Raw genomic sequence first — 16,210 nt, forward strand, 5'->3', positions numbered from 1 at the left:
ACCAATCTGGGTTCTTGCCAAGTGGGAGAAAGAGACTCAGGGCCGGGAGCCTCGGTGGTCGGAAAGAATGAAGTGGTAGTGGGTTATTTATTATCCACTTCTGGCACTGTCTGTGTGCTCTTTCAGCTCAAGGAAATGCTCCCATCCCCGAGACAGACATCTGATCGTTATAATTTTGTGTTTGAAGACAGTTTTAGCCTGCTGCAGACACACATAAAATCTGCATCCGCTGCCCAGGATGGGGGACATAAAAGTTCTTTAAGAGGGTCATAGACCTTCCTGGGATGGAATCCAGGCCGTCTCCAGCTCTGGCACAGCGGCTGGCTCCTGGGCCTCTGCTCACACGGGTCCTGCCCTCACCTGCCTCTCTGCCCACTGGGCAGAATCTACCCCATCTTTGAAGGCTCATCCAGACCTGTCTCTTGTAAGGACCCACACCGAGTCTTTCTTCCTTATCTTAGTACTTTCTCTCTGTGCATTTTTTAATCCACACTTGATTTAATTCACTTGATGTTATATTGTGCTGCCTTGGTCCCTAGTCGCCTCTTGTATATATAACCATATATTGAATGGGCTGAACTCGATGGGGTACGAACAGAAAATGGCTTTATTTTTCTCCCTTCAGTGCTTTCCAGCATGCCAGGCTGGATCTCCTTTACATCCCCTTGATGATATGGCAGGCACATACTGGAGCATCCCAGTCATTTTCAGGCACAGAACAAATTTTACTCTCACATATTAAAAAGGTCCAGTCCAGCCCATGCATAGCCTCCCTCTCCATCCAGCTCATAGTTTCTCTCTCCCTGCAGCTCAGGCCTGACCATGTGGATGGATGGAGCCCTGCAGTGGCCTGGGGATGGGTTGTCCATTCTTTGTTTCTTCTTCCTTGTTTGCTGTTGAATTGTAGCCTCCCCCTGCTGCCCCCCCACCAAATGATACGTTGAAACCCTAATAACTACTCCCTGAAAGTGTGACCTTGTTTGAAAATGGAGTCTTTACAGAGGTAAGCAAGTTAAAATGAGGTCATTAGGATGGGCCCTAATCCAATATGACTTGTTTCCTTACAAAATGGGGAAAGTTGGACTCAGAAACATGTACACAGAGGGAAGATGACCTGAAGGCACACAGGGAGAAGATGACTGTGTGACTGGAGTGATGCGTTTACAAGCCAAAGAACACCAAGGATTGCCAGTCACCACCAGAAGCTGGAAGAGCCAAGGGAGGATTATCCCTGAGACCCATCAGAGGGAACACAGCCCTGCTGATACCTTGATCTCATACTTCTAGACTTCAGAGCTGTGAGACAATTGATTTCTTTTTTTTTAAGCCACCAAGTTTGTGGTATTTTTTTATGGAAGCTCTAGGAAACGATTACATCCATCTTTCTGCTTCTGGTTTCTCCAGGGCCCAGGCAAAGTGAGGGGGGAATGGAGGAGAGGGAGCCCTATCTTTTCAGATGGCCAGGGCTGCCTAAATTCTTGCCTGGCTTTCAAGGTGTCTGTCAATGCTGGGTATTTTGTGGGGTGCAGGTGTTCCCTTGGTGGTCCTCTGCCATCTCTGGGGTGGTCCCCATCACAGTGTTAGAACCAGGTTACCTTCTGTGGCCTCCTCTTGGTCCTGGAGAAACTCACATTCTCTTTCCACAAGCCAAGGGGGGCCTGCAGGCTGTGCAGCTTGCCCTTGACCTTACCATCCTCCAGACAAGCTCTTGTCCTGAGCGCAGTCAGCAGGACAGGCTCAGTCCCTACTCAGAGAGATGCCCTCCACGCCAACCTGGGGGGCTGTGTGATAAATTCTCTGGGAAGTATCTGTGCCCGGGGGTGGGGCTGGGGTTTCCTCAGCTCTGTGGGCCTCCAACTGGGGAATGCACTTGTGTCTCCTCATCTCTACAAGAGGTTCTCCAGAGCCCCTGCTGAAAGCTATGGAGGTGCGGGGAGCAGTAATGTCGTGGCACCTTACATAACATAGAATTGCCCTCACATGCTCACGCAGGTTCCCTTTCTTCCCTTAAATAGGCTGTATGTGGGCTGAGGAAGTGAGGAGGAAAACATGGTAGACACTTCTCAACAAACATGGGGACGGGACTCTGGCAACTACCATTTGGAATATGGGGGTATTTGTCACCGGCCCCTGGCTTTGGGGTTTCAGCTGAAGGACTGCTCTTCCCACCCTTTACATAGATAAGCAAGTACTGTATGTGCATGAGATTAGCTCCTTCCTGAGCACAAGGGCCCCAATCTCTACTTTTTTCTACTTTCACCTACAGCCACTGGGAGAGAGGGAGGCAGTGAAGCCAAGGAGCTGGGAGCCCAGGCTCTGGAATCATAGGGACACAAGTTCAAGTCCCCGCTCACACTTAGTCAGCTTTGGGTCTCAGGTAAGCAACCCAGCCTTTCCAAACCTCTGTTTCCTCAGCTTTCATGTGGCAATGGAGGGTAATGAAGAAAGGTCTGTGGTGGAGTCAGGCAAGGGGAGCCCCGCCACTGTCCTCTGTGTTTGGGGTTGGTCACCAACCTCCAAGGATGTTGAAAGTGTGGACCTGACACTGGCAAGTGCTGTGGACCTTCTCCTCCAGCAAAGTGCATGTATGCAAATTTTGTCATATATGATTCAGGTTATGAGTTTCTGGGCGCTCTACAGCTGATCACCAAATTGCATGGAATTGCTCCGAACTGTTTAGGAAAGGAACAGCAGAAAGAGGCCAGAAAGATATCAGTAGCCTATTAGGATCCTTGAGCCATCTGAGATGAGGACTAACTGGCTTAGCTCTTTGAAAAGCTCATGTCTAAATTCCTAATTGCCCTGCACCCCCATCCCACAATGCATTGGGCCAAATCCAATCTCACCCAGGACTTTTTTTTTTTAATAAATTTATTGATTGATTGATTCATTTTTGGCTGTGTTCGGTCTTTGTTGCTGCATGCGGGCTTTTCTCTGGTTGTGGTGAGCGGGGGCTGCTCTTCATTGCAGTGCGTGAGCTTCTCACTGCGGTGGCTTCTCTTGTTGTGGAGCACTGGCTCTAGGCGCGCGGACTTCAGCAGTTGTGGCACGTGGGCTCAGTAGTTGTGGCTCATGGGCTCTAGAGCGCAGGCTCAGTACTTGTGGTGCACAGGCTTCGTTGTTCCGCGGCATGTGGGATCTTCCTGGACCAGGGCTCGAACCCGTGTCCCCTGCGTTGGCAGGTGGATTCCTAACCACTGCGCTACCAGGGAAGTCACTCACCTGTGACTTTTTAAATTAAATCGTTCTTGTGCATTTAACAGTGTGCTATGGTGCAGGCTCAGTACTTCTTAAAATTGACTAATATATGCATTTTAAAGGGAAAACATTATCACAGACCCCCAGTGTTGACTAAAATTATTTTGATCATATTGTTAGTTAAATATATACAAACATAAAAGTAAGTATAAATTCCTTATGCTTTTAGCTCTTACACAGCTATAAAACCAAAACACAATTACAAATTTAATGCAAACAAAACCACAAAACTATTAAAATTCAAATTAATGGCATTAATTTAATGTGACAGATGATGTTTTGCTGAGAGTAAAATAACCAATGTTGGGTTTAATAATAGAAGGAGGATGTCTTCCCATTTTAAGTTCTGCTTGTTATCAACTAGATTGTCTTGATGTTTGAACATGCTGGGCTGTCATTAGAGTGACTGTCAATATTATTAGTATTTTAATATAGAAATTTTATCAATATTATTATTTCTCATATGTTACAGTGGAGAAACTTTTAACCACAGACCTAGGATTTTGGTGGGCGCATCAATTTAATAGAGCACCCGAAAATATAACAACTTAAACTTACAACTTAAAAATATTAAATATATTAAGTATATCCCATTTTGCAAGACAGTTTCAGTTGTGTACCTTTACTGCTAGTTCTGTCTTGCAGGTCATCATAAACTAAGATGGCATTCGCTCCAGCACCTGCTTGCAAAGTGGTGACTATGACTCTGCCCCCTTCAGCACAGAGCTGATTGCACGTGGCCGTCAGCGTCCCCTCTACTGTTTGATGACTCAATCCTCCCTCTACTTGTCTCTATTTGAACAATCTCTAAACCTTTGTTTGCACGGCAGCCCATGAAGTTATTTGGCCTTCATTTTGCAAAAACGTGATCGTAAACCCAAATGTAAACTTGAGCTCTGAATTCCCAAGGCTTTATTTGGTTACATGATCATCCACATCAACCCCAATAAGGTCACACTAACACTGTTCCATTTTTGAAACAAAAACATCAAATTAAAAAAATTTCTCGTACCACCAAGAAACCTCTAATGGTATATTTGTGGATCCCACTTTGAAATCCCTGGTACATTTAAAAGAGCTCTGGTCTGAGAATCCAAGGGCAGATTTCAATTGTAGGTCTTTCATTGACCAACTGTGTTCTGTGAGTCAGTGCCTCCCTCTAGACTTCATCTGATCATCACCACTAATTGTCTTGCATTTTCGTCATTTTCACACTGACTTCACCTGACCATTCCACGAGGTCAGTATGACTGTCCTCAATGGACAGATGGGGAAACTGAGACCCAGGTACACAGCTAGTGAGTGAGGAGATGGGCCTAGAAGGCAGGTGGTCTGATCCCACAGGCACCACATGGCAGTGATTCGCAGGACTGAGGCTTCTCCTGGAGCGCCATAGTTCCCTGAGGGCAGACCCAGGTCTTGGGACCTGCACCTCCTCTCCCCACCCTCACCCACACACGTACCCGGCAACAGAGCAGAGTCCTGGGGAAAGTAGAACAGCCTTGATTCATCCTTGCCGTGCCTCCAATGACCCACATCAGCCCTCTGCTCAGCTCTAGACAACACCCCTCCCACAAAATGACAAGTGATATTTTCTCAAGTAAAAGCTGAACAAGGATCCTGACAACTGAATTTTCCCGATGGATCAATTCATGTTTGCTTATTTATTTGTTTGGTGAAAAGACAGGTATAAGTCTATAACTCAAATCATATTTTATGCACACACATGTATATATGTGTCTGTATATACAAGTATATCCCTGTATATGTATGTATATATTTGTATGTATATAATAGACTTCCCTTGGTGAAAGAGGATGGTACCCATATATGCACACATATATGCATATATGTGTATCAAATGCATACATGTATGTATGTGCAACATATATACTTTCATTGATTAAAGAGAATGAAATTTCCTGGAATTGGAACTGTGTTAGAAACACAGGATTTGTGGTTGTATTTTTTTGTAGCTGAGGCACAGATCATTAGGGAAGGGTCTTCAGAGAGCAGCTGTCTCCCTGGGCCCTTGACTGCTGACCTCTCCAGTTCTTGGTGCCAGGGAGATTGTAGCTGGGCTTCCTCCCTTTGGAAACCATAAAGACTCCTCATCTTATCTCAGAAGCCTCTGTGGACACCATCACTCTTGAGATCCTCCCTCCTCCAGGCTTGATGTGTGTCTGTGTCTGCAGCTTTGACAAATAGAGAGATGTCCAGGGCTCTCTGAGGTTTGGGCTCCAGAGGGGAATTCCAGTTCAGACCTAGGGAACTCTTCCCTTGGATTTGTTCTATTCAAATGAAAGGAAATCATCTTTAGGAAGGGCCACTTTAACAACCCTCCCTCCTACCACTCATGGATCTTAAGTTTTTAAAAGATTTTTTCTTCAAGAGAGAGTTTAAGTAATAATGAACTCATTCTTTCATTTTTATGAAACAAAGACATTTATACTTAACCATCAGAGATTCTAACTGGCATGTGGCTCATGCTTATGAGACCTACAGAGTTGATAGAGTAGCAGCTAAAACAAAGACATGTGACATTTTAGTTATTCATGCAGCCTTGCTCAGGGCACATGTACAACTATCATTAAGCTGTTTTAAATAGCGCTATTCCAGCATCTGTGCATAGAATATACGAGTGCCCACCAGTCCAACATTGTGTCTCAGGAGAACTCGGGAACAAGTAGGTGAATGCAAGCCCAGCTATGCTTGTTCAACTGCAAGAGAATCCTGCTAGTTGCTGGAGCTACAAAGGGGGAGACACTTCTTTGCTTTTGAGGCATTCCTGGTCCATGAATCAAGCCAATTATTGGGTCCTATAGCTTACTGGATGCTTTCATTTTTTAAAATGGGCTACTATGTGTAGAGGGTGGATGAGGGGGAAAGATCGCACAGGGATTCCCTAAGGTGACACCCTAAGGATGCCGTAGTACTCCTGGGGACTCTGTGTCACTCCTCATTTGATAGCCAAAGCCCAGAGTATCTGTCCTGTCCGGGGCCGCCCAGGGCTTGTATTCAGTTGTTCTTGGTCCTGAGTGACTGGGGCCTTGTATCACTGGGCATAGGGTCCCCAGGGGCCTGGGCTTTCAAGAACAGCAGGCCTGCTCCACTCAGCATTCCGGCCCCAGCTCTCTTGCTCTTTGTGTTTTCTAGGTTGTGCTCACCTCCGCTCTGGGAATTGGCCATGGTTTCTGGAATCCCAGCCTCCTGCCCTGCTCTTTGCAGAGGTACCTTTATCCCCCCTCCCCCCAGCAGTTCCCCCATGAGCAGCTGCTGGCCCAGGGTAGATGCCCAGTGAATATCTGTGAGTTAACTCACTGAGGCTTCCCCTCCCTGGCCTAGCTGCCCGTTGCCCCTAGACTGTGGCCCTTTGGTCTCATGGAAGTCCTCTCTGTGGACTGCAAGGCTGGCAAAAAGTCACCATCTGCCCAGCAAGGGTGCTGTCTAACTTCTTCTGTCTTTAGTTCTTTCTTCAACACAAGCTTGTGCTGTCTCCTGAGAAAGTCTAGAAGACTGGACAGATTCCCAGATGCAATTACTCACTCGGATTGGTCTTAGCAGACCCTTTTACTGGCAATCCCAGTGTAAGCTTCTCCTCTAGCAGGAGGGGAGCACTCGTTAGACATGTAAATTCACTGCGGTCTCCAGGTCCTGCTTCGCCATGCTGCAGTCTGGCCTCCTGCACTTCTGTGGGTCAGATGATATCCTTTGTCAAGGCAAAAGGCAGCAACAGTCTTTGCGGTAGGAAGAGGGGCTGCCTGGGGCTTGGGCCGGTTGTTCTTGGGGCACAGTGACAGGGGACCTCTTATCTCTGGACCCTCAGTGTCCATAGGCCTTGGGCATCATGGTCCCTGAAATTTAGTTGATAATGACAAAAGCCAAGGTGGTAGGTTTTAAGAGTCTTTACTGATCATTGCTTCCGAAGCCTTCAGCATATGTGGGCCTCTGGTAAAAGGCCGGGGGTCAGAGCCAGGAGTCAGCTGTGTGGGTGTCAGGGCCTGGCTGGCTCATGTGCTGGGGCCAGGAAGAAAGGCCCACTGCCCCCCTGCTTTGTCCAGGAGAATTTGTGAATTGGATCTGGTGGGGGGTGGGTGACGTAGGTTGGGTTCCCCAGGAAGCAGTCTCCAGAAGGGATTTACTATGCGGAATGCATCTCAGGGGGGCACTTGTGACAAACTCCTGCGGGAGGGAAAGCAGGTGGCAGGCCAGGGCAGGGGAGAAGTTGAGCTGTGATGCAGGCTTGGTGACAGTCCTGACAGTCCCAGAATCATCTGAGCTCAGATGCCCACCAGAGTCATCCGCATGGGCTCAAACAGCTAGCTTTCTGCACCTTACCTCTATCAGTCATTATTACAGGGCATCCCGGAAAGGTTGTGACCTTGGGCAAGGCAGCTCTCTGAAGCTCAGGCAGCCCTGAGGGGGCTGACAGCTGAGGGCTGCACTCCCAGCAGCTGGAACAGAGTCCTTCCTTGCAGGGAGATGTAGGTGGCAGCTTCATGTGTAATGAATATCATCACGAGATTGGAAACCGGGTCCTGATTCTGAAATGAAATTGAGAGGGGTGGGGCTTTCCTTAAGTTCAAACAAGATTCCAAACAGCAACCAGAGGGCCAAGGATAAGGTCAGCTCTCCAGGGAAAGGCAAGGAGTAGCAAAGACTAAGTAGGGTTCCAGGCGAGCTGGATGGGATTCTGGATGGGAGCAAGGAGAACTAACATTTACTGTCCCCTCTATGTGGCTGGTCCAAGGGCTGCAAACCAAGGAACAGGGCAAAGACTGGGCAGAAGGCCAGTGTTGGGGAGCCCAGGATGACTCCAGACCCCTCTCTCTGGGGGAGGATGGGATTGGGGGGTGGTTCAGATTCTCCCCGCTGCTGGCTTAGGTCATGATAGAGATTTGTTGTAAAGACTCAAATGAGTTAAAGCATGGAAAGTCCTTAGCCCTCAGTAAGCATCTCGGTGCTGGTGGTTACAGTTATCACCGTTATTCCATGAGGTGGAATGGACTGGGCAGGGCAGGGATTGACACCTCAGCAGGAGTATTCATCAGTTATCTTACTGAAGATGCTGATTGAGCTCCCAAGACATTTTGGGGGAAGGTGCACCCTACAGGTAGAGCAAAGATAGCTGTGATCTTTTTTCCAGTGGTAAAAAGGCCTCTGACTCCTCTTTCCTCCTCCCTTACTATTCCAAACATTCACTCATTTATTTATTCAACAAAATGTATCAAGCACACTCTCTGTGCCAGTGACTCTTCTGGTGCAAGAGAAAACATCAGGGACAAAATAGAGCTGCCTCCACTGGGCTTATGTTTTAATAGGGGGAGAGACAACAAACAAACCTCCAGTATATAAGCTGGTATTAAATGCCGTCAAGAAAAAGAAAGCAGAGAAGGGGAGTAGGGAATACCGTGTGGGGCTGGGTTTGTAATTTTCTGTAGTGTGGACAGGGAAGGACACTGGATGAAAATGATATTTGAGCAACAACGTGAAGGCAGGGAGGGTGGAAGCCCTGCAGATGTCTGGGAGGAAAGCATTATAGGCAGATAAAAGGACAGGTGCAATGACCTTGGGTTGGGAGTGAGTCTGGCCCGTCCGTGTTCAAGGAATGGGAAGGGGTGGGGAGGGAGCCAGGCGAGGCTTTGGTTCTTGGTCTGAGAGAGCTGAGGAAGCCACTGGGGGTCTGGGTGGAGGAAGCACAGCATCTGACTTCTCTTAAATGATCCTCTGGCTCAGGGTGGGGGCTGGACCACAGGCTGAGAAGAAAGCTGGGGGATGAGGCTGGAGGCTATTGCGGTAAACCTGGGAACGATGGTGGGAGCTGGACAAAGGAGAGGAGGAGGGAAGGCATCAAGGCTTAGATTCCAGGTCTGTTTTTAAGGTGGAGCCCACAGGATTTGGATGGAATGTGGGCTTTGAGAGAACCAGAGGAGTCAGGGAGGTTCTAAAGTCTTTCGAAGAGTTCTATGGGGATCCTTTGTGTTTGAAATGTCTTTGAGGCACCCAAGTGGATCCAAGAATCTGGAGCTTGAGGGAGAGGTCCAAACTGGTGAAAAAAAAATCCCTGAGTCCTGGTAGTACCAATGGCATTCATGCTATGAGGATGGAGCAGATCCCCTCGGGCTGCACTGTCCAGTATGGTGGCTCCTAGCCACACCTGGCCGTTGAGCCCATGAAACGTAGTTGGTCTTAATGGAGATGTGCTGAAAATGTTACATACACACCAGATTTGGAAGACTTAGAACAAAAACTGTAAAATATCTCATTGATAATAACTAGATTGCTAACATGTGGAACTGACAATATTTTGACTATATTGGATTAGATGAAGTCTATTATCACTATTAATCTCACCTGTTCCTTGTTACTCCTTTAGAGTAGCTACTAGACAATTTCAAATCACGTCTGTGGCTTGTACTGTATTTCCACTGGACAGCGCTGACCCAGGCAGTGAAGTCACAGCACTGAGCCCTTGTGGCATCTGACATTTAGAGGTTTGAGGAGGAAACTGACCCCCTGCCCCCTGCCGTGTCAGGTAACTGCTGCAGGTCTGAACAGAGGGGACTTGCACGTGAGCCTGGGGTTCATTGAGCAAGGTGAAGGTCACCAGGATGTGAGGAGAACTGCTCTGGAGATGTGGGGGAGGTGGGAAGCCTGATCAGAGTGGCTTCAAGAGGGAATGAGGGGAGCGCAGCTGGGGACAGGCATACAGATGTCTCTTTCTAAGAGTTTTGCTATGAATGGATAGCAGGAAAGTTGGGGTGATAGCTGGAGGGGAAGGTGGGGTAAAGAGCAGTTTTATTTTTGACATAATGTGGATGGTAAACATTTATGGACCACTTTCTATGGATGAACATTGCCTTAAGTACCTCATATATATTAACTCACTTAATCCACCACCAACACCGTGAGGTAGTTACTATTTCTTCTCATCAATTTGCTGATGAGGAAACCAAGGTACAGAGAGGTTAAGTAACTTGCCTAAGGTCACATGACAGTTTAGTGGCAGAGCCAGGATTTGAACCTTGGCAATATGACTCTGAGGCTGTACCTTAACCACCTTGCTATGTGCATCTTTCCACCTGATAGGAATTCAAGGAGAGAGGGGAAAATCGATGACACAGGCTAGCGAGGGGAGGCTTGCTGGAATGTCGTCCTTGAGAAACGCAAGATGGATGGGGCTGGGTGGGCAAATGGAGGAGTTGTCCTAGCTGGGAGCACAGGCAGGCAGGCACAGGGCAGGATGCTGTAGGCTGGTGTGCCAGTTCCTAAGATCAGCACAGCCCTCCCCTGAGTGAGGGGGTGGAGGGGTTGCTGGCAGTTTGCAGGGGAGATGCTCCATGAGCCAGGAGGGAAACACCGGGGCATTGCCTGGCAGCGCAGGACCCACTTAAGACTTGAGACCATGAGTTCAAAGTCTAGATTGCTTTTCCTTTGCTTCTCCTTAGTGTCTCCAGGCCTGTCCTGCACCCCAGGGCTCACTCGTGGCACATGCTGGCCACCGAGGGTGCCCGGCAGGCTGGATGATGTGGAGGCAGGGCTGCACTGTGGGCCACGAGAGTCCACGACGCAGGGCAGTCTGTGGCCAGCTGAGCATGCTCGGCTGGGGAAGAACCTGGCAGCCTGACCTCCTGACAGATTGAGGGCTGCTGGGGCTCAGTGGGCTGCAGAGGGAGGCGGGGCGGGAGCCAGCATCAATGAGCAGGGCCTCCCCAGGCTTTGAAAGGGCCCACGGTGGGCCTTTGAATTGCTCCATCTGGGGCCTGAGCTCTGAGTGGCTGGTCCCGGCGCTCGACAGTAAACTGTGGGGGACGGCCTTCAATTACAGAAGCGTAGCCAACCAAATCAGCTTTCAGATAAATTATTTATGCCAGGCCTGAAAGGGAGGGAGCTGGGCTGCAGGAACAACGTGTTCATTTCAATAACACGCCTGCAAAGTTGCAGTGCTCTGGGAGGGGGGGAGTATTGGGTGGAGGGGGAGAGAAGAAAGATGATTAGATTAGAAGCGGCCCTGCTGTAAATAACACACAAGAAGGGCATTTTGTTTCTTTTTAGAATGTCTTTTGTATCATGTTTTATACAAGGGAAAAAAGCATAATACAACATCTACGAAATGTTAATGAGGGTTATTCGCTGTTTACCTAGGTTGGGGGTTTGAAGAAAGGGCTGGGCTGGGAGGGAGGGGGTGTGGAAGATTGGATTCCATGTAAATGCAGACATCAGGGAGTCTGGAAGGCTCTGGAACACGAGCTGGACTGGAGGCATGCTGTGTCCTGATGGAGGGGGAAGGAAAGGAACAAATCCCAGGGACTGGAATGGTGTTTTCTGTCTTGCCCAGAAGCAAGCTGGTGAGCCTGGATGGGAAGGAGGGGTCCCAGGGGGAATGCAGGTTGGGTGACTGGGGGATTCCCTCTGCCCTGAAACCTGGGGGAGAATGACAAGCTAGATGTGACATCTCTTCCCCCCACCGGTCACCTCCCTCCCCCAACCATGGGAAAAACAGGCAGAAATGAGAAGAATGCAGCCTGGTGCCCTTGGGAATTAGCTCCTGTCTGGGTGGCAAGTACAGGCACTGCCGCCAGAGTTGATGAGTGCTTGGGTTTTGGTGGCACAGGTGACGGAGAGGCCTCCCTGTCACTCTGGAGGTGTAGACAAGAGCACAGCTGTCCTTCCCTAACTCAAGGCAGTGCTCTGGGGTGTCGGGAGGCACTCTGCAAATCATCCCCTGACAGAGCTCAGAACCTGTTCCTCCTACCTCCACTCTGCTGTGAGCAAGTACTAAGAAAAATAGGCTGCATTAGCTGGGCTCGGATTTCAGCTTCCCAGGCCATTTCTTCAGTCTTGATGTACTTTTCCTCCCCTCTGTTTTCCTCCGTAGTCACCACTTTGTGATCAGTGAAGCAATCAGGCAAGGCTTCTTGGAGGAGGTGGCAGTCGTGTTGGGCTTTGAAGGGTGGGAAGGATTCCACAGGGTGAGGAGGAAGATTGTTGTCATTCAGAGAGTGGCAGGGACAGTGGGTGTGAGTGAGACATGGACCCTTCTGGGTTGTGGGCTGATGTATATCTTCTTGTATCCCGCAGACCCTAGGTTGCTGCACTGTGTTATCCCAGGGTGCTGCCATGTGAAAGGGAACCACTTGAGGAGCTGTGCAGTGCACAAGCTGAAGGGCTGTACATGGCAGCCTTACCTGTACAGCTTACATGTACGTGATATATGCCTAATATATCTTCTTCTGAATGACTAAATGAAAAACATACATGAAGAATAATTTGTTTAATAGCAAAAGAATCTGTACAGGTTTCAACTATTGTTAATTCTGTGAATTGCAAGTGACAGAATCCTAATTCAAATTGGCTTCAGAAACAAGATAATTTATTATTGCCTGTAACTAAAAAGTCCAGGCCCCAGAGGTACAGTCAAACTTCAGGTGTGGCTGGGAGCAGGGACCCATAGGATGTTGATAGAAATCTGTTTCACTCCATCTCTAGGCTCTGTTTGCCTTTATGATGGTTTTATTTTCAGACAAGCTCTCTCTAAGAGGTGGCAGAGACGGCCTCCAGCAGCTCCCAGTGTAGGAACCCGGGCAGTAAGCGAACCTCTTTCCTAATAATCCCAGCAGAAGTCCTGGCTTGGGTCTCATTGGACCACTGATCATCTGCCCACCTGTAAGCCAATCACAGAGGTGGGTGTCAGATAGTGTTAAGAGATGTAATACGCTGACTGACAGCGCCAGAAGCTTGGGGCTTGGAATACCCCTGAACCACATGTGCTGGGAGCAGAAGAGGGTGCGTTCCTCAAAGAAAATGGAAGTGCTATTACCAGAAGCAGGGAGAATGGATGTTGGGCCGGAAAACCAACAGATGTCCCCTTCTGCTGCAGAACCCTTTGGTCAAGTAAAATCTTACTGGGAAGCCGGGCATGCAAACCAAATAATAAGTGGGGCTGCTCTGGGGATGCCAGCTTGTAGGAGGGTATCTTCGGAGGAAGCCTTACTGCCTGAACGCAGCCTGTGTATTTTCCATGCTGCATTTTTGCAAACATCAAACCCCCATTTGGTAATGTATGACCTCCTCTTAGTCACCTGTCCCAGCACCATCAATTAAGTAGAGACTTTAAAGGCCACCTTCCCACGTAGCTAGTCCTGCTTTATTCCTCCTCAGAGGACCCACAGCATAGTGTTTTCTAAAGGGAATTCCACATTGTTCTTTTGAAATCTTCTGGAAAACTGCACGTTCAGAAACTATTGCACATTATCCTTGGCTTAGAGAGCTGCGAGGCATATTAGCATTTTAAAGGCTCTGAAAAGTTCTGCCGTCACCTGTTTAGCTTTATTCAGCTCACGGTTTCTCTAAACCAATTGTCCACAGAATCTGCATTTCATCTGCATTTCCCTTTACCTAACACTGGAGGACTGGATATTTCCACTGCATGCACTCTCGGTGATGCTGACGGGGGACCTCGCACCTGACTTGCCGTTCCATGCTAACTGGTACTGTGACTCTCTGACACAGCGTTTCCTCCATCCAGGCTGGGTTTTCCCCTGGGCATCCAGATCCTTACTGGGCCTTGGTGAACAGGCTTTCAGTTGGACAAATGATCGCTGAGCGTGGTAGCTGACACTGTGCCCCTCGGAGATGAAGGGAGGGCTTCTGATGTGGGTTCACGCCTCTTCAGCCCCCACTAGTGCCTTGCCGTGCCTGGCCAGGAGTATTTTCCCGGTTGATAGAAGAGCCAGTTCACAGGTGACTCCAACGAGAGGCTCTTTTCCAAACAGGGGAAGGTTGTTGTGAAGCCTGTGACATTCTCAGCACAATAAGGCGCAGAGGGTCTGGGACGGTACCCAACGTCCGGCCCATCGTTCCTACAATGGGCTACGGGGCTGGCACCAGGGCTTATGGTGGGAACACCCATATCTCTCAGGGAGGTCCCTGCTTGGAAAGGGCAGCTCATATTCCATAGGCTCGTGGGCCATGGCTGCTGTCAGGGGTAACTCTGTAGGGTGGGGTAGAAGAAGTATGTTGGCATGGTTCTTCTCCCTGAGAAGGAAGGTCAGAGGGGGCGTATGATCCAGGGAGGACCCCCGAAAGAGGTGGGCAGGGCAGTGGATTGAAATGGGAGAAGGATGTGAATGGGTTTAGAGAAGCCCAGCTTCACTTATCACTTCCCAGCTGTGCACATGACTTAACCTCTCTGGTCTTGGCAGCCTCAACTGTGAAATGGAGTTACGGCTTCTCCTGTCACCTGGCTCTTTGAGGGTTAAATGAGAATGTGTGTGCAGGTGGTTTGCACCTGTGAAGAGTTACACATACAGGACCTACAGTTACAGAGTTCTGAGACCTGTTTTCTGGGAGGCGAGGGTGAGGGAAGGAACAGATGTAGGGACCCATCAGAGATTGTGTGCCCTGAGGAAGGGGGAAGCCTTGGCGAACAGTTCCTGGGGGAGAGGATTCCCCAGGAACGGGCTTGGCAGGTCACTGCCTTGGTTCTACATGGACTGGAGGTACGTGTTACTGATACTGCTGCAGGCAGGAGTGGGTGGTGAGCGTTGGGGGCACACTGTTCAGCCTGTCGGGGTCTCAGCTTTGACTGCTCGCTCCAGAAGGAGTGTTCTCCCATTCTGTTATGCCTCAGTTTTCTCATCTGTGCAGTGAGTAGAGACCCTTATCGTAGTACAAGGAAGCTCATGGCATTCTTCGCGGCAATATGATCTATAAAGCTCAGTTGAAGGGGGCCAGTGTCTCTCTGACAGAATGTGGGGATTTCTGTCAAGTGGGCAGAGTATGGGTTTGCAATCGACAGGCCTGGTTTTACATCCCTCCTTATCCAGTGACCAGCCGTGTAACTTCAGGTAGCTTCCTGACCCGCTCCGAATTGTATTTGTTCTCATCTTTAAAACTGGGGTAATTATGTGTACCTCCCAGAGTTATTGTCAGAGTTGAAGGAGAGCCAGCGAGTAACACGGCTAATGGATCCCTGGACACATGCCAGGCACGAGTAGGTGTAGTCATTGGATTGCATGCCCATGCACTGTTGTTTTCCCACCAGCCTGTCTGCCTTGAGTAAGCCCAGCCCACCATGGGAAATTGTAATTGGCCACTGGTTCAGTCCAGGTCAAATGCTTTGATAACACACACTCATACGAAGCTACCCATGGGCAAAGAGCCTTCTGAGTGGGGGCCACAGCGGCCAGCTTCCAGCCGCATCCTCTGTAAAACCACACAGCTGTGGCCAAACACAGACATTTCCTTAGTCCCCTGTAGGCAGCATCGGGATCTGGCTCCACAAGATTGCAGAAGGATGGGCAGGCCGTCGGGAGGGCTTAGGCATGGCTCTTGCCCTGTCTGGGCCTTAGTTTCTCTATCTGCAAACCCAAGGCATTGAACACGATGACCTACTGCTTCCTTTTCACTTCTAGAATCTTCTGTTGCTTCTAGAGGAGAGGGCAGGGAGGAGCCGCTTGATGGACACTGGCCATCTGCAGGCCTGGGGCTCTTATCCTAGCTCTGTGACCTTGGGCGTGTAGTCATTAATTCACGGCTGTGCTAGTACTGGGGATATTAAAGAGGACAAGACAGGATCCATTGCTCCGGCATCTCCTAATCCAGTTGGGGGACCAGATGTGCAAATGACCATCCTGCAGTGTGAGGGCACTGTTAGAAGGTGAGGAAGGGCCACGTGGGCACACAAGGCTGAGCCTGGGATGTCAAGGAAGGCTTTGCAGAGGGGACGTCAGGTGAGCTGGGTCCTGGAGGAGGAGGTGGAGGGGTGGGCGTCAGAGGAATGCGCTCCAGGCAGAGGGCCTTGGTCTTGTGCTCTGGGGCAGAAACACCGTGGAGGAGAATTGGGCAGAGGCGGGAAGCTGCTCCCCAGCCTTGAGCTGACAGAGGGTGTGGTGCGGTGGTGAAGATGGGGGTTCTGGGACCAGGGTGCCTGGGCCCAGGCTGGATCCCA

At 49.4% G+C, this 16,210-nt stretch overlaps 1 protein-coding gene across 2 annotated transcripts in view; it reads left to right on the top strand.

Moving 5' to 3' along the window:
- Positions 1-16,210, top strand: part of RPS24 (ribosomal protein S24) — a gene marked incomplete at its 3' end in the record, with an annotated part of 502,092 nt that overhangs the window by 363,821 nt on the left and 122,061 nt on the right. The gene's annotated exons all lie outside the window — the stretch shown is intronic.

This window comes from Mesoplodon mirus (assembly GCF_964341445.2).
Source record: "Mesoplodon mirus genome assembly, chromosome: 2".
In the NCBI taxonomy this organism is placed as follows: domain Eukaryota; kingdom Metazoa; phylum Chordata; class Mammalia; order Artiodactyla; family Ziphiidae; genus Mesoplodon; species Mesoplodon mirus.